The sequence below is a fragment of the Paroedura picta genome, unplaced genomic scaffold, assembly GCF_049243985.1.
Source record: "Paroedura picta isolate Pp20150507F unplaced genomic scaffold, Ppicta_v3.0 Ppicta_v3_sca25, whole genome shotgun sequence".
Classification (NCBI taxonomy): Eukaryota; Metazoa; Chordata; class Lepidosauria; order Squamata; family Gekkonidae; genus Paroedura; species Paroedura picta.
In genome coordinates, this window is record NW_027518622.1 from 376345 (window position 1) to 395589 (window position 19245).

Genomic DNA, 19245 nt, shown 5'->3' on the forward strand with positions numbered 1-19245 from the left:
GACTATTTTGTGGGAAGAATATTTCTGACTCTGCCGGCTGCCTGTTTAAATTTGCTCTCCTTAGGCCACCCAGCCTGGCAACTGCCAGTGAGACGCGGCTGTGTCACAAGAGCTGCTTGATGTAGATGTCAGCTCCTTGCCACAAGGAGAGAAAGGAGGCAGGGGATAAACCCTGGGATATCTCAATCGCCAAGGCTATGGGGCATCTCCTTTTGGAAGGACAAGCGGATGGGGGTGGGGGTGGGGGTGGGGGTGGGGGTGGGTGGTCCAAGGGACCAAATGCAAAAGGCAGCTCCCTGGGGTTTATCTCCCCGCTGGCACCTCCACCACCTCCTCTTGGCTCTGCCAGTACTTTGTTTTCTTGCAGGCCTGCAATTCGGTGCCTGCATGCTCAGGAACAGGGCGGCGGCGGCGGGAGTTGCTTCCAGACCAGCGAGCACAGGGGTCGGGGCTGTAATGCCAGGCATTGCCTTTGAAATCCTTTGAAAGGTGCGTATTGGAGAGGAGCATGAAGTGACGATTCTGATCCGTTAGTTTCTCAGTGTGGAATCTGGGATGGGAGCGCGTTCCGGATTGTAACGGATATGTGGAGAACAAGTTGTACTCTTGTGCTTGCGGGCAAGCATACTCGCGCACACCTTCATCGCCGTCCGTTGTGCGTGGGCGCAATATCGGCAGCAAAGAGCCTCTTCTTGTCGCTTGACGATCAGGGCCAAGGAGGATTTCCACGCGCCCCCCACCCCCCGGCCCCGGGAGCCGCCCGGGCTCTGCGTCGCGAGCAGCCGTCGATCTGAAGCCCGAGCCCGCGGCTCCAGTCCCGAGGGCTCCCCCTCCCCTCCCCGCGCCCTCCTCCTCCTCCTCCTCCTCCTCTCCTCCTCCCACGGGCCGAGCGGGAGAAGCGTCGCCCCCGAAGCCCGCCCCTGTCTCCTCCCCTCTCCGTCTCCTGCAGCCCAGCGCCTCGGAGACAGCGGCAGAGAGCGGCGGCGGTCGCCTTCGGAGACTTTCCTGGAGCAGCTGTTCGGGGGGGCGGGGAGCCAGCGGAGCCACGGAGCCGGCGGGGGTCTCGCCGCCCGGCCGCCTTCCCCGCTCTGCGCACGGTAAGCCGCGGCCCTTCCCTTCTCGCGCGGGCCAGGGGGAGGCAGCGCGGCGGGGCGGCGGCGGCAGGGGCGGCGTGGCTGGCCCTCGCTCTCCGCGACCCCGGCAGCGCAGGCCGGAGCGGGCGGCGGGCAGACAGGCGGCTGCTGGAGGGAAGGTGGAGGGCTTGCCCGGGGACCTGGACTCGCCTTGCGGGGAGCGTCCCTGCCTGCCTGCCTGCCTGCCTGCCTGCCTTTCTTTCAGCGCCGCTCCCACTGCCAGAGGCGCCCACTTCCCCCACTGGGAGCGGCGCCCAAACGGGCTCGTGGGGCGCCCCTGGGAACGGCTGCAGGGGGGCGCGGGGGGGGGGGTCCGTAGCCTTGGCTCTCCCCCGGCGCGGGCGGCCCGGCCCCCTTGCTAGGCCACCCAGCTGCCCATAGGCGGCTTCGCCGAGCGGGGGTTGCCGCTGGCCGCGGGAGTTGTCAGTCCGCTGAGAGCCCGGCCGGGGGAAGCCGTCGATGGGGAAGGAAGGCATGGCTCGCGTGCCTTCCGGGGGGGGCCGAGCCGTGCCCTGCCCTGCCCTGCCCCGCTCTTGCCAGGGGATTTGGGTGTTCCCACAAAGTTTGGGGGCATCATTTACAGACGGGCCGCTGTGGTGACAGTTGGCGCTGGCAGGAGCTCCTCTCCGAGGTGGAATAAACAAAAGGCGCGGAGTAGAAATGCAGGGCGCCGGGGGGGGGGGGAGGGGGGCAGTGTTTTCCTTGCGAGGGCTTGCCCGCGAAGACGCTTTGGGCTGACGCTTCTGTCCCCGGCTCCCTTATCCGTAGCGGCGAACCGGGACTGCACCGAGGAGCTTATTTCCCTTGCAGGACGTGGCAAATACAGCAAATGTGGGAAGGGGGAAAAAAGTATTTTATCTTGCAAAACGTCACAATTCTGCCCTCTGCTACACGGGAGGGAAGGGAAAACAGGCTACATTTGAAGTATTTGTGATTGTGGTTTCTATCCACGTCTCTGTCGTTGGCATATCTTTTTCTAAGAAGTGGGCCCTGAAAGTTTCTAGCATAATAAAAGTACACTTAAACATACACCAACCCTGCAAATGGAAGTCAGTAATTTTTGCAATACAAACCTAAGCATGTTTGTTAATGAGACTGCCTGGACTCAATGGAATTTACTCCTGAGTAACTGGGTTTAGGACTGGAGGTAAGCAGCCAAACCTTATGCATCCTTTATTAGGAAGCAAAGAAGAAGTAAATACCGCTGAGTGTGGCTGGGCTTAATTTCAAACAAGCAAACACATGTACTTAGAATTATGTTGACTGTACTAAAAGTAGCATCCTATGGCTGTTTGGGAATAAATTGGTCTCTATGCATAGGATTGAAAAGTAGGATTTGAGGCACAGAAAATTGACCTTAAAATGGTGGGCTTAGGTATCACAACCTGAGGTCACAATTTTAAACATTCCTCCATGGGATTTATTTTGCATGTAATAAAATGTAGCTTACTTGTATTTAAATGTATGGATGCCATCAAGAAGGTGAATTGGAACTGAATATACATAATACAGATAAGACATATTTTTGACCCCTTATCTGACGAGCCACTGCCTTATGTCTCTGATATAGGTCCTTGCACTTGACCTGTTTAGAGGTAACTCATTGGACAGTAACAGGCTTACTGGGTTGAAGGGCAGGTAAACAGTTCATGCATGAAGGTTTTTCCCTTCATCTGAAAATTCTGCATAATGGAAACCACAGGTTGCACGCAGTGCCATCCTAAGCAAACTTGTGTCCTTCTAAGCCACTGACTTCAGTGACCAAGAATGGTATAACTCTGTTTGGGCTGGCATCTTATCCAGTTGCATGGATGCTTATGGGACACAAGGCTTTAGTGTAGGAGTTGGGATGAAATGTTTGTGTTTTGTCATCCATTGTAGCAAAAACACAAGACACAGAGTTACTTTTCAAATTATCTTCATGTCTTAATTTTTCTCCACAAAGGAGAACATTTACCCCCTTTTGAGGTGTTTGTTGGTTGTGACAAAAAGGTAAGACTGCGTGCAGCCCATAAACTGAAGTTAAAGATAACAGAACTTTAACAACTTCATTCAGTTAGGTGCCTCTGGTCTGCATTACAAATAATTCTGCTGATGTTGAAGCAGAAATGCTACATGCTTTGGTGGCTGCATTTTAAAAATGATTGCAATTGCAAATGGGGTGTGCTTTGTTACAGTATTGCTTAAAATTCCAGTGCACTTCATGTTCTGTTTGACTATCCCATCTGGGTCTGATTTCTGCTGTACATTTCTGCTGTAGTCTTCACATACATCCAACTGCAGGGTTTGTTTTGGTTTTAGATAAGGTTTTTCCTTTGGGGTGGGGGAGTTGTTCTCCAATAGAATAAAAACAGTCAGCTGGTTGAGGGGAACTGCCAGTGTGGGTGCACAGGCGTTTTCAGTGCGAATTGTGCAGTAGAGACTGCTTGAGGATGGCTGGTTCTTTGTCCCTGCGTTTAGCTCAAGCACCATTATATCCAATACAGAGGTCACCAGAGCAGGGGGAGAGCAAATCCACACACAATAAAAGGTATCCAGCAGTTCCAGGAAATATGTGGACTTGTCTGCTGACCTAGATGCTTAGATATATTAATGATGGATTACACACAAACATGTGTCCACACTGTATAAACATGAAAGGAACTTTGTAAAGCTCATGCTTCCTTAATTACTGATAATTATTGTGTTGGGAATTGATATAGTTGACCTTGAAATTGCCAGTTGGTTTGTCAAATAAATAATTTGAAGATGACATAATTTTATCGTGTCCCCTGCATGTAATCTTTAACTTGAATGGAATTGGATTTGATGGGCATTTAAAAATCAAATTTCACAGAAATATTGGATAATAATAAAACACTGGGTTATGACCCCAACTTGAATGCATGTCTTGTGTTTCCTGCGGTGGCTCCAGGAGTCATTTTTGTGGGGTCCCTAGCACCAGAATCAGTTTAAGGATTCGTGGGGCCTTAGCAGAGTACAATTATGGCAGGAGCAGCTAGATTAGGGAAAGAAGGGCCCCCCACAGTGGAAAGGGGTGTCACTCCAAATGTCTTTGAAGAGGGAAAAGTGGGGGAGGAGAAAGGCTGTGGCCCTGATTCAGGGGGCAAAGGTGCCATATGGGGCCCCTGAAAGTACAGGGACCATAGCATGTGCTACATGGATAAACTGGCCCTGGGTGGCTCTCTCCTGATGGAATGTTCTTTCTGAGAAGGTGAGGAAGGGTCCTGACATTTGATATTTTACAAATGGTGTTGTTCAGTATTACAGTATGTCATGCTGTAGACAGTTTTTTTGCTTGTATTGTTTTCTAGTACTCTAATCCTAGTACTGTTGCATTGTTTATTGAATATATTATGCTGTTTGATAGGAGACAATTGAAGGTTTTCTAAGATGTTTTGATTCTCAGCAAGAAAGCAGGGCTATAAGCAAATGAATGAATAAATATTTCAAATGTGTCTTTCGAAAGATCCAGGGATCTATGCTGGTACATAAGAAAAGAAAGCTATGCTGTTTGAGTAGGGCAAAGTATTTAAAAACAGGTCTGTTAAATAAGGAAACATGCATTATGTTGTGTGGTGTTGCATGCTCTCCTATCAATTGAATATGCTCAGAGCTTGTCCTTTTGAGGTATGCATTGTGCCCAGGTAAAGACAGGTACAATGAAAAATGACAGTTTCAACTGTTTTAAGGCCCCAAATGAACAGTACATTGGTATCCTCTCAAGATCAATTTGGAAACTCCAGCTAGTGCAGCTGAGCTATCATTGGGAGCTAGATGGAGCACAACACTTCCCTCCTGCAGGTGCTTCACTGGCTGCCCAACTGAAGGTTTTAGCTATCACATACAAATATCTTCATGGCCTTAGACTCTCATAGACTGCCACTCCTCCTATATTCCATCATGACAGCTTCACTCATCATCGGAGATGGGTTTTCTGTAGGCGCCAACCTACAAATAGGCCAAATCAACAATTGCTTGTACACATACCTTCTCCATTGTGACCCCCATGTAATGGGATGGCCTGCTAAAGGAGGCCAGGAAGTCTTCCACTTTTTCAAGAAGCTATGCAAAACTATGCAATACTAATTCAGGTATTAGGCCCAAATGTTTGTTTTTTACTCAGTTACATGTCTTGATAATTTCCAAGTAGGGATGGGCGCAGACTGGAAAATTCTGGTTAGGTTCAGGATTCAGGTTGTTTGTGAACTAACCCCCCTGAAATGAACCAATCCAGTTCAGCCTGGACCAGTTGTTGCTACCTAGAAGTGTGTGCGTGGGTGAATGAAATGGCATGCTAAAATGGACTGTGCAGGAGATTTCAGTGACAATTTTTACTCCCTCCCATTTGGAAGCGGGGGTGGAACAAAATTGATGGTCAAAATGGCTTGCGGCCATTTCGGGCTGGCAACAGGGTTAATATGTCTCACAGATGTCAAATGAAATGGCTCAAGGTGCATGTACCCATCTGCTGTCAGCCTAAAATGGCCACTTGTGAAACCTTCAAACCAAACTGGATGAATGACCCTTGGGGGAGGCACAAACTGGTTCATTTTCAGGGGAAAATTTGGTTTGTGCCCATCCCTATTTCCAAATTGCCCTGTTGTCATGAGCTTTATATGGGACTGTCATTGAAGATGACATGTCTGAAACCCTCAAGTGTCAGGAGTTGGCAGCATGAAGCACAGAATATCTGTGCTGAAACATTTTCATTGTTTTCTGGTTAATTCCCAGAAACGATTTGAAGCACTGTTTTTGGACACTTAAATGCCTAAATCTTGAAAAATGTTTCTTCCCTCGCATTGGTGCTTAAGTAACTGGCCAGGGAGTGGACCCGAAATTGTATGTAAGCCCTGCATCTGCTGTATACTTTTGCTGTCTGTTCACCATGGCTTCTGACCTAACAGAATCTTGATTTGTTGATTTAAGAGTTGACAGCTTCATTATAACTCAGTGTTATGAGTCATATACTTTTTAAAAAGCTAGCTTAAGATAATTAATGTCCTATAAGTTTATTAAAGATTTAGGGAAGTCATAATTAAATTATTATGATACAGATGAGTTCATTTTTACTTTAATGCGCTTGTGCTACCAAGTTACAATGTATAAATATGCAGAATGTGAAGTGCTATATTGTGAAAATATGTCAACCATGTCTGCAAGACTTGATGCATGTTATACAGTAATGTTATAGCTACACTATAACGGGGGAAGGAAAAGCTGTGTAGAAGTGGACCCAATTTTGTGCTCTGCTTGAATGTCTTGCCTTTCTTCATGTATCATGCAATTGCGTGTGTTCTCTTCTCACCTGTTGGTAAGAAAGACCTGTGTGTCCAGCTGTGGGTCAATTTAAAATGTTGATAGCTGTTCAGACATGAGGAACTGAATGACAGTAGTGGCAACATGTATGGGTATCATGTGTGGGTGTATAAATATGGAATGGTAGTGCCTCATACTTGGGACTGGCACATGTAGGTGTAGTTGTAGATTTTCCAGGAAAATTTGAATTGGAAATTTCCCCCCAAAAAACTTTCTAGTGCAGATTTAAATAAATAAATAATTTAAAATGTTAACAGCATTTAAGTAATTCAAGTAAATTTAAGTAATATAAAAAGAAAGCAAATATACTATTAAGTCTAGGCTTTGTTCATACCTCACGCCCCACACTTCATGACTGATTTGCATCCCTAACACAGACTATATATATATGGGGGTGGAAAATTTTCCATGTAAAAATACATTGTTGTATGTGGACTTCAAGTAAAGTTCAGCACTGGCCACAATCCCGTTTACAGTATAAGTCCATGCAGAATTAATCAAATCTAAAATGTATTTTGACGGGAGTAGCTCACCATAGGACTGTACTGCTAATCAAGTGATTGGCAGAAGGACGTAGAGCGGGGGGATCCCAGTGTGGTGTCCTGGTGCCTGCCAACACCTTTTCTGATGCCCACCAAGTGTTTTTAGGAAATGGGTAAGGCCAGCTTGGTGTAGTGGTTAAGAGCGGCAGCCTCTAAACTGGCTAGCTGGGTTTGATTCCCTGCTCCTCTTCCATATGCAGCCTTCCAGGTGACCTTGGGCTAGTCACATTCCTGTTAGGGCATTTATCACAGAGTAGTTTTGTGATAGCTCACTCAGTTTCACCTACCTTGTGGGGTGTCCATTGTGGAGAGAGGAAAGCAAAGCGATTGGAAACGGCTTTGAGACTCCTTCAGGTATTGAAAAGCAGGCTATAAAAGCCGACTCCTCTGGGTAGAACTTTGCCCAGCATGGTTTCTGACTGCTTTGGACGCAGCTGCCTTGTCAGTACAAGGATCTACACAGTATTACTTAAGCTGTGGCAATGATCTTGCTGCTGGTTTTGCCTGCTGCAGCAGCCCATTTTCTTCAGCGTGCCAAAATTCTGTGTCAAAATTCCAGGTGTGCCCATAGGCTCAAAGATGTCGGGGACCCCTGATCACAGAGAGATCCTGACACATGGTGGAGCCCTAAGCAAAGTTGTACTTTTCTAAACTCATTGGCTGGGCCAAAGCCGAAAGGACGCTCAGTTGTGGAAGTAACTGGTGGCGAAAAGACAGTCCGATGCTGTAAAGATTTTTATTCCATAGGAACCTGGAACGTCAGATCCATGAATCAAGGCAAGCTGGACGTGGTTAAACAAGAAATGAGAAGACTGAACATCGACATTTTAGGAATCAGTGAACTAAAATGGACAGGAATGGGTGAATTTAATTCAGATGACCATCAGGTATACTACTGTGGACAAGAATCTCGCAGAAGAAATGGAGTAGCATTCATAATCAATAAGAGAGTAGGAAAAGCAGTCTTGGGATACAATCCCCAAAATGACAGAATGATCTCAGTTCGAATCCAAGGCAAACCATTCAACATCACAGTGATCCAGGTCTACGCCCCAACCACTGCTGCTGAAGAGGATGAAGTTGATCAGTTCTATGAAGCCCTACAACACCTTCTAGAAACAACGCCCAAAAATGATGTGCTTATCATCATGGGGGATTGGAATGCTAAAGTAGGAAGCCAAAAGATAACCGGGATAACAGGCAAGTTTGGCCTTGGAGTACAAAATGAAGCAGGGCACAGGCTGGTAGAATTTTGTCAAGAGAATAAATGGTCATAGCAAACACTCTTTTCCAGCAACCCAAGAGACGACTCTACACATGGACATCACCAGACGGTCAACACAGAAATCAGATTGACTATGTGCTCTGCAGCCAAAGATGGAAAAGTTCTATCCAGTCAATAAAAACAAGACCAGGAGCTGATTGTGGTTCAGATCATGAGCTTCTTGTTGCAAAATTTAGGCTTAAATTGAAGAAAGTAGGGAAAAGCACTAGGCCACTAAGGTATGAACTAAATCATATCCCTGACGAATACACAGTGGAGGTGACAAATAGATTTAAGGAATTAGATCTGATAGACAGAGTGCCTGAAGAACTATGGACGGAGGTTCGCAACATTGTACAAGAGGTAGCAACTAAAACCATCCCAAAGAAAAAGAAATGCAAGAAATCAAAATGGCTGTCTGAGGAAGCTTTACAAATAGCTAAGGAGAGAAGGGAAGTGAAAGGCAAGGGAGAAAGAGAAAGATACACCCAATTGAATGCAGAATTCCAGAGAAAAGCTAGAAGAGATAAGAATGCCTTCTTAAATGAACAGTGCAAACAAATAGAAGAAAACAATAGAATGGGGAGGACCAGAGATCTTTTCAAGAAAATTGGAGATATGAAGAGAACGTTTCATGCAAAGATGGGTATGATAAGGGACCAAAATGGTAGGGACCTCACAGAAGCAGAAGAGATCAAACAAAGGTGGCAAAATTATACAGAAGAACTATACAAGAGCGAGCTTAACATCCCTGATGACCACAATGGGGTAGTTACTGACCTGGAGCCAGACATCCTGGAATGTGAAGTCAAATGGGCCTTAGGAAGTCTGAGCAACAATAAAGCTAGTGGTAGTGACAGCATTCCAGTTGAACTATTCAAAATCTTAAAGGACGATGCAGTAAAAGTGCTACACTCAATATGCCAGCAAATTTGGAAAACTCAACAATGGCCACAGGATTGGAAAAGGTCAGTTTACATTCCAATCCCAAAGAAGGGCAATGCCAAAGAATGTTCAAACTACCGCACCATCGCACTAATTTCTCATGCTAGCAAAGTTATGCTCAAAATCCTACAAGCTAGGATCCAGCAATATGTGGACCGAGAACTTCCAGAAGTACAGGCAGGATTTCGAAGAGGCAGAGGAACTAGAGATCAAATTGCCAACATACGCTGGATCATGGAGAAAGCTAGGGAGTACCAGAAGAACGTCTACTTCTGCTTCATTGACTATGCTAAAGCCTTTGATTGTGTGGAGCACAACAAATTGTGGCAAGTTCTTAAAGAGATGGGAATACCAGAGCATCTTATTTGTCTCTTGAGAAATTTATATGCAGGTCAAGAAGCAACAGTGAGAACTGAACATGGAATCACTGACTGGTTCAAAATTGAGAAAGGAGTTCGGCAAGGCTGTATACTGTCGCCTTGCCTATTTAACTTGTATGCAGAGCACATCATGAGAAATGCGGGATTAGAGGAGTCACAAATTGGGATCAAGATTGCAGGGAGAAATATCAACAACCTCAGATATGCAGATGATACCACTCTAATGGCAGAAAGTGAAGAGGAACTAAAGAGCCTGTTGATGCGGGTGAAGGAGGAGAGTGCCAAAGTTGGCTTGAAACTCAACATCAAGAAAACAAAGATCATGGCATCCGGCCCTCTCAATTCCTGGCAAATAGAAGGGGAAGAAATGGAGATAGTGACAGATTTTATTTTCCTGGGCTCCAAGATCACTGCAGATGGGGACTGCAGCAAAGAAATTAAAAGACGCTTACTCCTGGGGAGGAAAGCTATGGCAAATCTAGACAGCATCCTAAAAAGCAGAGACATCACCCTGCCAACAAAAGTGCGTTTAGTCAAGGCTATGGTCTTCCCAGTTGCAATGTATGGCTGCGAAAGTTGGACCATAAGGAAGGCCGAGCGTCAAAGAATTGAGGCTTTTGAACTCTGGTGCTGGAGAAGACTCTTGCGAGTCCCTTGGACTGCAAGGCGAACAAACCAGTCAGTCCTAGAGGAGATCAGCCCTGACTGCTCTTTAGAAGGCCAGATCCTGAAGATGAAACTCAAATATTTTGGCCACCTCATGAGAAGGAAGGACTCCCTGGAGAAGAGCCTAATGCTGGGAGAGATCGAGGGCAAAAGAAGAAGGGGACGACAGAGAATGAGGTGGATGGATGGAGTCACTGAAGCAGTAGGTGCAAACTTAAATGGACTCCGGGGAATGGTAGAGGACAGGAAGGCCTGGAGGATCATTGTCCATGGGGTCGCGATGGGTCGGACACGACTTCGCACATAACAACAACAACAAAACTCATTGATTTCTATGGATCTGGAAAAAATATATCTCTGTTCAGGATTGCTCTATTAGCTAATCAACAACAATTCCTGTTTCTGAAGTTAAATTTTGGCAAGTAGAAGAAGAAAAGAAAGTTTCTATACTTTGCTCTACCCCAATGAGTCTCTATATGGCTTACAGTCACTTTCCCTTCCCCTCCGCTTGTGAGGTAGGTGGGGCTGAGAGAGTTCTGAGAGAATTGTGACTGGCCCAAGGTCACTCAGTAGGCTTCATGTGGAAGAATCAAACTTGACTCTCCAGATTAGAGTCCGCTGCTCTGACCCACTAGTTAATTTACCATGCTAGTTGGTAAATTACTGAAGCTGCTAGCAACAAGCCCCTTTAGGTAGGCATTTGCTGTTTCATGAGAAGTCAGACATCCCTTGTAATTTCTTCATAGCTCTGAACTGTAAGTGATACGTGAAAACACTGAAAAGTCATCCCAATGAGACCTTGTGATTGATTTGATTGATGGCTTGTGGCGGGTTACAACAATTCTTTAAAAATCCCCAATGAAAGCACTCGTGTTTACCTTTTGAGGTTCCTGTAGAATAATTTTATACAAACCATCCCAGACCGTTGATTTTGATATTGAACAATAACTACCTTGGAAAATCACACTAGGCATGTCACTTTTAAAACATGATCCCTTCATCAAATCATTTCTGGTCAATTAAACTTGCATATTCATACAATCATATTTTCTGATTAGGAAAACATGCTTTTTGTTATTTCAAGGCATTACCATGAAGTAACTGAAGCGCAGATTTTCAAGATGGGAGAAAAATATGATATAAATGTGACCTTTCTCCAGAAACCAAACTCACTGCCTGGCAGCAGCAGCCTTCGTGACCCAAAGGGGGTTGCAGCATTAGGAAGATTGAGACCCACTGGATTAGACAAAATAGGGGCTTCTTGGTGGTGGCACTGACACTATGGAACTCTCTCCCCAGGGATGTTCATTTGCCTCCTTTCATCTTCTGCCACTGGATGAGGATTCCTTTGTTCCATCTGGTGTTCCCTTAGTGACTCTTCTTTCCTGCTCTATGTTTTAATTACTGTTTGGTGTGCTTTTAATATGTAATTTAAAATATTTTTTGCAGTGTTCTGCTGTAACTGTTAGCTGCCCTGGTGGCTCTTGTTGGTAGAAAGGCAGAATACAATTTTTTGCAAATAACGTGCAAGGCAGTTAAAATGCAATTGTAAATTAACTTTCTTGCATAATCATCAATTAATTCAGTGAACTGGTGTAAATGTATTTAAAACCGCCTTTCTGTTTTTTAATTAACTGAACAGCAGGAGAAAGGATGCCAAATATTTTAAACGCACATGTAAATTTGAGCATACTTGAAAAATTCTCTCTTCTTTAGTTGAGTACTTTGTCTTTTGAACTGTTCCCTAATAGTGCTGAGAAGGGAGACTAGACTTGGCAAATGCAGACCATGGGCCCTTTAGAACTTCTTGTATGGGGGGGGGGGTTACTGGGGAGCTTCCTGTTGCTCTGCTCTTTATGACTTGAGGAGTTCCTCTTACCTGGCAGAGGTTTGGAAGTTCTGAGTCTTGGCAGCAGTGACAACTGTGTGATGAAGTGTTGCTGAAAATCACAAATGATACTGCTCTGTAGGAGTCTTTAATATATGGGCCTTGCAGTGAGCACTGTAGTGTCCACTTATAATAAAGATAAAGAAGTTAATTTGATGAGTCTGGTGAAACTGATTTGATTACACAATACAAGTTTGTTTATGCTTAAAAATGTGTGCATACATTTAATCTCAGTGGTTGATCTCTGTTCCCATTACACTGCAAAAAGATGTAATGCATGTCTCTTCAACTGGCCATATATTACCCAAAATATGGAGATTGTGTTTCTTATATTTGTTTTAAATCACGGGAGAGGCAGAGACCATCTTCCTACTTTGGGAGTGGTAGAAATGGGCTTGTGTGTTGTTGGCCCAGATTTAGACATTTACCTTGTGGTACTTTTAAAGAGTTTATTTCCTTTTTTGTATACCACACTTTCATTCAGTTTTTAAGTCCAATTTATTTTTCATTAGATAGATCAGTGAGCTGCAGAGAAAGAATGATTTTTTCCTGGTACTGCGAGGGCAAAAGCTGTTGCAGAAATCATTTCTATGACTGGTTATTTTAGTGCACGCATTTGCAGAGAACGCTGTGTCTTGGAGCTGAATTCAGCTGTCTGTCTCCTTGGCACAGCTTGTAACCAGGAACACATTCTACCAGTTCTTTGAAGAGAGAACATTGGTTTCTGAGTGCAATTCAGGAATTTGGTTTCTTTCTTTTCCCCCAGAAAGGTCTCAGTGATTGATTGTGACTCTCTGCAGCTCCACCCCCTCCTGGTATTGAGGACAACTAAAACTCTCCCATTAACGTGTAGGGCTTCTGGAGAACTGGCTGGCAGAGCTTTCCTGGCCTTGGGCTCTGAAACTGTCTTTGTGTATGCTAGTCCATTTTAGTCTGGAGGCTGCCTAGCACGTGGGACATGGTGAAAAAGTTGGCTTTGCTGAAGTGGGTGCAGTATCTCTTGCATATAGTGCAGCAATTTGTATCTGAGTGATTTTAGTAAAGGTATTGTTGGTAGAGTTACTTTAGGGAAAGGAAGTTGCTTTGCTCGCTTCTTTGAGCAATTGTTGCAAAGACACTGACACTCTTCCTGGTCATTACCTTCTTTCACAAGCAGAGCACCTGTTGAACTTCCCCCATTTTCCCTTCAAAAATCTTTTAGAGCAGGGGTAGTCAACCTGTGGTCCTCCAGATGTTCATGGACTACAGTTCCCATGAGCCACTGGCAGCAAATGCTGGCAGGGGCTCATGGGAATTGTAGTCCATGAACATCTGGAGGACCACAGGTTGACTACCCCTGTTTTAGAGGCATGGTTAAGGCCACTTATTATTCATTTAATTAATTTATTATATGCTGGTGCCAGCATGCTGGCTCTCTGAGGGGTACAAAAATAAAAAAACCCAAATCTTTAACCGCTCCAAGCGGAGTGGATTAAATAATTCGTTAAGGGCACCAAAGGTGGGCCCTGTCCGTGATGAGGAAGGATGCCCATAGGCCCCTTCCCCAGGATTGACAATCGGGGGGCCCAATCGGCAGGTGCCCAATCGGCACAGCGCAGCTTGCAATTGGTCCCTTGGCGCCAGACTGACTAATCGCGCCTCCTGATCCGCCCACCTTCCTCCTCGCCTGCGGCCACCCGCCCACCACCATTGCTTGACTTGCCTCCGCAACGCCTCACCGCCACACTGCGGCCTCGCCTACTCGCCGCTGCCTGCCAACTATGCTCCACATGGGCCCAGCTCGCCCATGCCACGGGGGGGCCACCATCCGTGTCCAGCCGCGCCGCGCCCACATCGCCTCCCCCACGGAGGTCGCAGATTCGCCACTACGCCGCGGCCTCACCTCCTCGCCTCGCCCGCATCACCACAACCCTCTGCACGCCCCCATGCCGCCTGCGGGGGCCCGCACAAGCCACGGGGCCCGCACAAACCACGCGCTGCCGCTCCGCCCCGCCCCATGGCCTCACTGGTCCCACTCACTTTCAAGCCCCGCTAGTGCCTGCTGCATTAAGACTTCAGCCCGCTGCATTAAGACAATAAAAGCAATCCCCACCTTAGAACTTTAACGCTAAACATCATCCTCTCCCCCACATTCAACAAGCAACCTGCCCCCTGCCTCTGGGAAATTAAGGGGAAAATAGCCTGCTGTCCTGGCTAAACTGAGGAGGGGCCCCTGATCTTGATTATCCTTGCCTCAACCAAATGCCTGGAAGAAGAGCCCTTACAGGCCCTGTAGAAGTTCTGTTAGGGCCTTTAGCTCATTCCACCAGGACAGGGCAAGGTCCGAAAAGGCCCTGGACAAGGCCAGGCATACTTATTGTGGGTTGGGTACCAATAACAGATTTCCAACTGCAGAGCGCAAGGCCGCATGGGAGGCATAAGGAGATAGGTGGTCTCTCAAATATGTGGGGCCCTTGAAGGTTAATATCAAAACCTTGAACTTGATCTGAGACACAACTGACAATCAATGCAGCTGCCTCAGCACCAACTGGATATGGGCCCTCCAAGGTGTTCCAGTGAGGACTCTAGCAGCTGCATCATGTACCAGTTGCAATTTCTGGATCAAGGACAAGGGAAAGCCTGTGGAGAGTGAGTTGCAGAAGTCAATGTTGGAGGTGATTGTCACATGGATTACTGTGGCTAGGTGCTCCAAAGACAGGTAGGGTGCTAGTAGTCTTGCTTGGCATAGGCTACTCTTGTGACCTGTGCCTCCATCTATAGGGAGGCATCAAGGATCAACCCCAAATTACTGGCAGATGGCGAGTGGTTAAGTTGCACCCTGGCCTGGCAGGGTAAATGCACTTCCATATCTGCCTTCCCTCCTCCCCAGCCACAGGACCTCTGTCTTGAAGGGGTTGAGTTTCAGGTGACTCTGCTCCAACCATCCAGCTATGGCTTCAAAACATCTGGTAAATATTTCGGGAGGGGGGGAGGAGTCCATCAGGAGATAGAGCTGGTTGTAATCTGTATATTAGTGACGACCCAGCCCAAAACCGAATCAGCCGTCCCAGAGGGCGCATAAAGATGTTAAATTGATTTGGTCTGGCTTTTAGTCTCTAAAGTTAAGATGATAAATACTTCTGTGTTTTACTATGTTGTATTGTGTCTTCGTGTGTTATATGCACCCTGAAGTTTCAGGATTTTGTTGGTCACAAATCAACTGAACAAAGAAAACTGTCATCCCCTTTTATTTTCAGGCAGACCTTGTTATCCTGTTCACCAACATACTAGCTGTTAAGAAATCAGGACTCATAAGCTGAGTACAATTGAAAGTAGCTTTTATGTGATTTCTGCTGCTGATGTCATCCAAAAAGGGATAAGGGTTTGTCTCTAGAAGTAAAGATATTTGGGGGAAAGGCAACATTAAAAAACAACTTTGAACCATGTGGTGCTCTAGGGTAACCAAGTGAATCATTCTGATGATTTTCCCTAAAGAGAAACTATATGCAGAATTTTGAATCCACAATAAAAGTGTGGGTTTTTTGTTTTAAAAATTTTGAAGGCTGCATGTACAGTAATAATAATTATTATTATAATTGTTATTTAGATTTATAACCTGCCCTTTATCTGAACAGCTCAGGGAGGATAACAGCAGGTTTTAAAAACAATCATGGAATATATTCATTATAATTTAGTTTTTAAAAATTCGTTAAAAGCTTCTTCTCCATTGGTTAGATTGTTTCCTGTGGGTGCTTAAGTGGTGTTAGATGGTTTGTTTTCTTTTTCCTCTTTTGGACAGATGGAATTATCAGAAAGTTAGGGCTAAAAAAATACCTACGGTAGTTGTCAGGCTGGGTCTCAAGACAGCCTACTGCTTCTTGAACAAACCTCATCCTGTCTCCTCAACTTTTAAAAACAGTCCATGGGAGCAGCTGGAGGAAGGAGTTGTCCTTAAGGTCCTTACTTTGAGCAGCCAGGCTGGTCCTGTTACCAGGTGAGAAACTCAAGGATATGAAATGGTGTTAGTGCTTCTTTTGAAGTAATATTATCTAGTCTGGTAACTCATACAGAGATTCTTATGTACATCAAGATGCTAATAAGTGGGCAGAGCTCTAAGGGGCTTCAATTTGTGTTAGGAGAAGTAGTCATTCAAATGTGGTCATGACTGGCCTTGATCATCCTCTCCTGGAACCCAGAAGCAAATTGCTAAGCAGTGTAGTATGAGTGTGTAATGTGATCCCATCTGTTCATCTTTATAAGCAGGTAGGCACCAGTTGCAGCTTCTGAATCAAGGGCAATCCCACATAGAACTCAGTGTATCAATCTAGTTGTGAATTAGATCAAGATGGCTAGCATGTTTGTCGGTCAGTAGCAGTGGAAAGGAGTAAGAGACTAGTAGCACCTTAAAGGCTAACAAAATGTTTTAGATGTAGAGAAGTGAGCAGTGACTCATGAAAGTTGATACTCTGACACTCTTACAATTTTATATAACTGTAAATTGTAATTGTAAGTGGCACCATGATATTTATTACATTAACTTTCTCTAAAGCTGATATTCCATGCTTGAATATTTTTTCACCTTGTCAGGTTTTTGGAATCCTTCATATGTCACAAAAGACAGAAGCTTTGCAGGAGAAGCTTTTCCTGGCATAAATGCAAGGATTTGGGGGAAGGACTTACCCCAGTAATTTTTCTGTACCGGACTTCCATAAGAGGCAGAGGAACTCAGCGGGGTGGGGTTGGGGAGGGGCTGTATGTGACCTTGCACAATGCCAAGAAAACAAGGCTTTCCATTCTGTTTACAAGCTTTTTCTTCCCTTTTTGGAAAGGCAGCATTGCTATACTTACACTTCTTTGGTTCTGGTCAGCTCCTTTGGTTTTAAAACTAGGTCTCTTATTTATTCCTTCCATAAGAAATTTATTAGGGTCTGCAGGAAAGAGGGAAACAACTGCTGCTGCTAGTTCAATAAAGGATTTGGATAATTGCCCTTATGGGGGAGCCAGCATTTGAGAGTGGGAGTATTACACCTACACCTTTTGGTACTAATGGCCTCTTGAGAAAATTAAAGAAGCAAATGTGTCTTTAATGCTGCAGTCCTAGATGCGGTTTTGTGAAGTTGCTATTTGCATGTTCAGTCTGTAGTCATCAGCCTCTTCTATCTTCATCCTCTTAGTGAGAAGGTATGTGTGTGTGTGTGTATGTGGGAACAGGATCCTAGTTGAAGCACACATCTTTATTTTATTTTATATATATATATATATATATATATGTTCTGCCAGACTCAAGGCAGTTTGTCAGCAGAATTTGTCTGTAGGGTTAGGGAAAGGGGAGAGAAATAGGACTGAGTAAGACTGAATACAAAGCTCCGATAACCTCTATTCCTTTCTCTTCAGTTGCCTGCCCCTTTCAATGCAGATAGCAAGAGATGGACTATTGTGTACAACTTGGACTTTCTGGTTTCATCATTGGGGCAACTACTGTCCTCGTGATAGTTCTAAGTAGCACATATGAATGACCCACCCTCTTTGAAATCTTGCACCCTACCATCAGCTTAAGGGCTGGTACATATTAACCCAGTTGTGGCCATACAATCTAGAATGCAAATGGCTGCTGTCCTGTGCTTTGGAGGGGGGCTGTGGTTCAGTGGTAGAGCATCTGCTTGTCCTAGCTTCAATCCGTGGCATCTCCAGTTTAAACAGGACCTTTACTCGAGATCATGGAGAGCCATTGCTGGTCTAGGAAAACAGTGCTGACCTTGATGGACCAAAGGGCTCTTTTGGTATAAGGCAGTTTCATGTATCTCCCTGCCACCACTGGTAATGATGATCCCTATGTTGGGATAACCCAAGTGGTCTGAACATTACTGCCAGCTGTTTTTAAGAAACTTTGTTTAAATGAAAAATGCCATATGACTGGGTTGTAAGGCTGCCAAGCTGCTTCCTCTCCTCCTGCATAGACATATGTCCCTTTAACAGTTGCAGGATAGCAATTCAGCATCTGCAACTGATTCAGGAGAACAGCTGCAAGGTAAGTGAAGATGCAAGTGATGATAATAATAATAATGTGAACTAGGTGTTAAGTGAACAAACTGAATAAAATCAGGACTTGACATGGGCTGCAGAGATGTATCTTCATTATGGGTGTGTGAATTTCTGTCTGTATCTGTTAAAATGACAGAGTCGCTACAAGGGCGGGACCAATTGCAGCTCCCCTTGAGACTCAGGAGCTTTCGTGCATAGAAGATAGCAGCTATTGCAGCAGCTGTATCCTAGAAGGTGTGTTCAGTGTGGTTGAAATCTGGCACTCACATTTTGACAAAGAAGGAACAATGCCTAGCAGCATTAAATTGGACTGTAGTGTAAAAGACAGATAAGAAACACTCTTGAACCCTATTCATATATGACTGCAGAGTTACACCTTGTGTGACCTTTCTCAACTTTTTACCATTGAGAAACCTCTGAAACGTTCTTCAGGCTTCAAGAAACTCCAGAAGTGGCATGATCACGCAGAATATGGTTAGGAAACATATCTGTGTGCATGCCCACCCAAGGCACCTCCTCTTCTCACTCCTCCAGGTCCATCATTGGCCATGGGGGGGGCAGATTGACATGACCATATATGGTCATATCACCTAATAAATCTTTAATAATTAAAAATATATTAACATGGCCTTCCAGGGCCATTCTGAAACCGCTGTGAGAAAGCCTGCCATAGTGCTTCAGTAATACAACTAGATAGTGGAACCAAGTAGGAGAATGAATGATATGGTTCCTTTTCACTCCAGTGTGTCTCCATTGGGGACCAGCTGATGCTCATGTGTGAAGGAACTATGGTTCTTCTGTCTGGATGCTTTCAGAGTGCTACAGAACATCACTGGAAAGCAGGTCAGCTGCCTCCACAGAAGTATATAGATCAAGCTGTTGTCAGCTGCTTGAAGGTACTTTTGTGGTTATTCAGTGACATATGTATTTAGAATACATATATACATAATAATATTGAGAGAGCAAAATGTTTGAATCATATGCTAAAACTCAGTGGTTCAACATTTATAGTTTGCCCATTGAAGTTTCTGCTACTAGGACATTTAGAGTTTGATCTTTCTCATTCTCTTGGAATATCCCCGTTTGT

At 45.1% G+C, this 19245-nt stretch overlaps 1 protein-coding gene across 6 annotated transcripts in view; it reads left to right on the forward strand.

Annotated features, from left to right (window-relative positions):
• Positions 1-345: 345 nt before the first annotated feature.
• LOC143828397 (GREB1-like protein) overlaps positions 346-19245 on the forward strand; it is a 167011-nt gene continuing 148111 nt past the window's right edge. For 2 of the 6 annotated variants that reach the window (XM_077318815.1, XM_077318821.1), the window contains exon 1: positions 926-1097. The gene's annotated coding sequence lies outside the window, so the exon portion shown is untranslated. Of the gene's footprint in view, positions 490-920; positions 1098-19245 lie in introns of those variants that run through there. The other 4 variants (XM_077318816.1, XM_077318825.1, XM_077318824.1 and 1 more) reach the window with 4 other exon arrangements.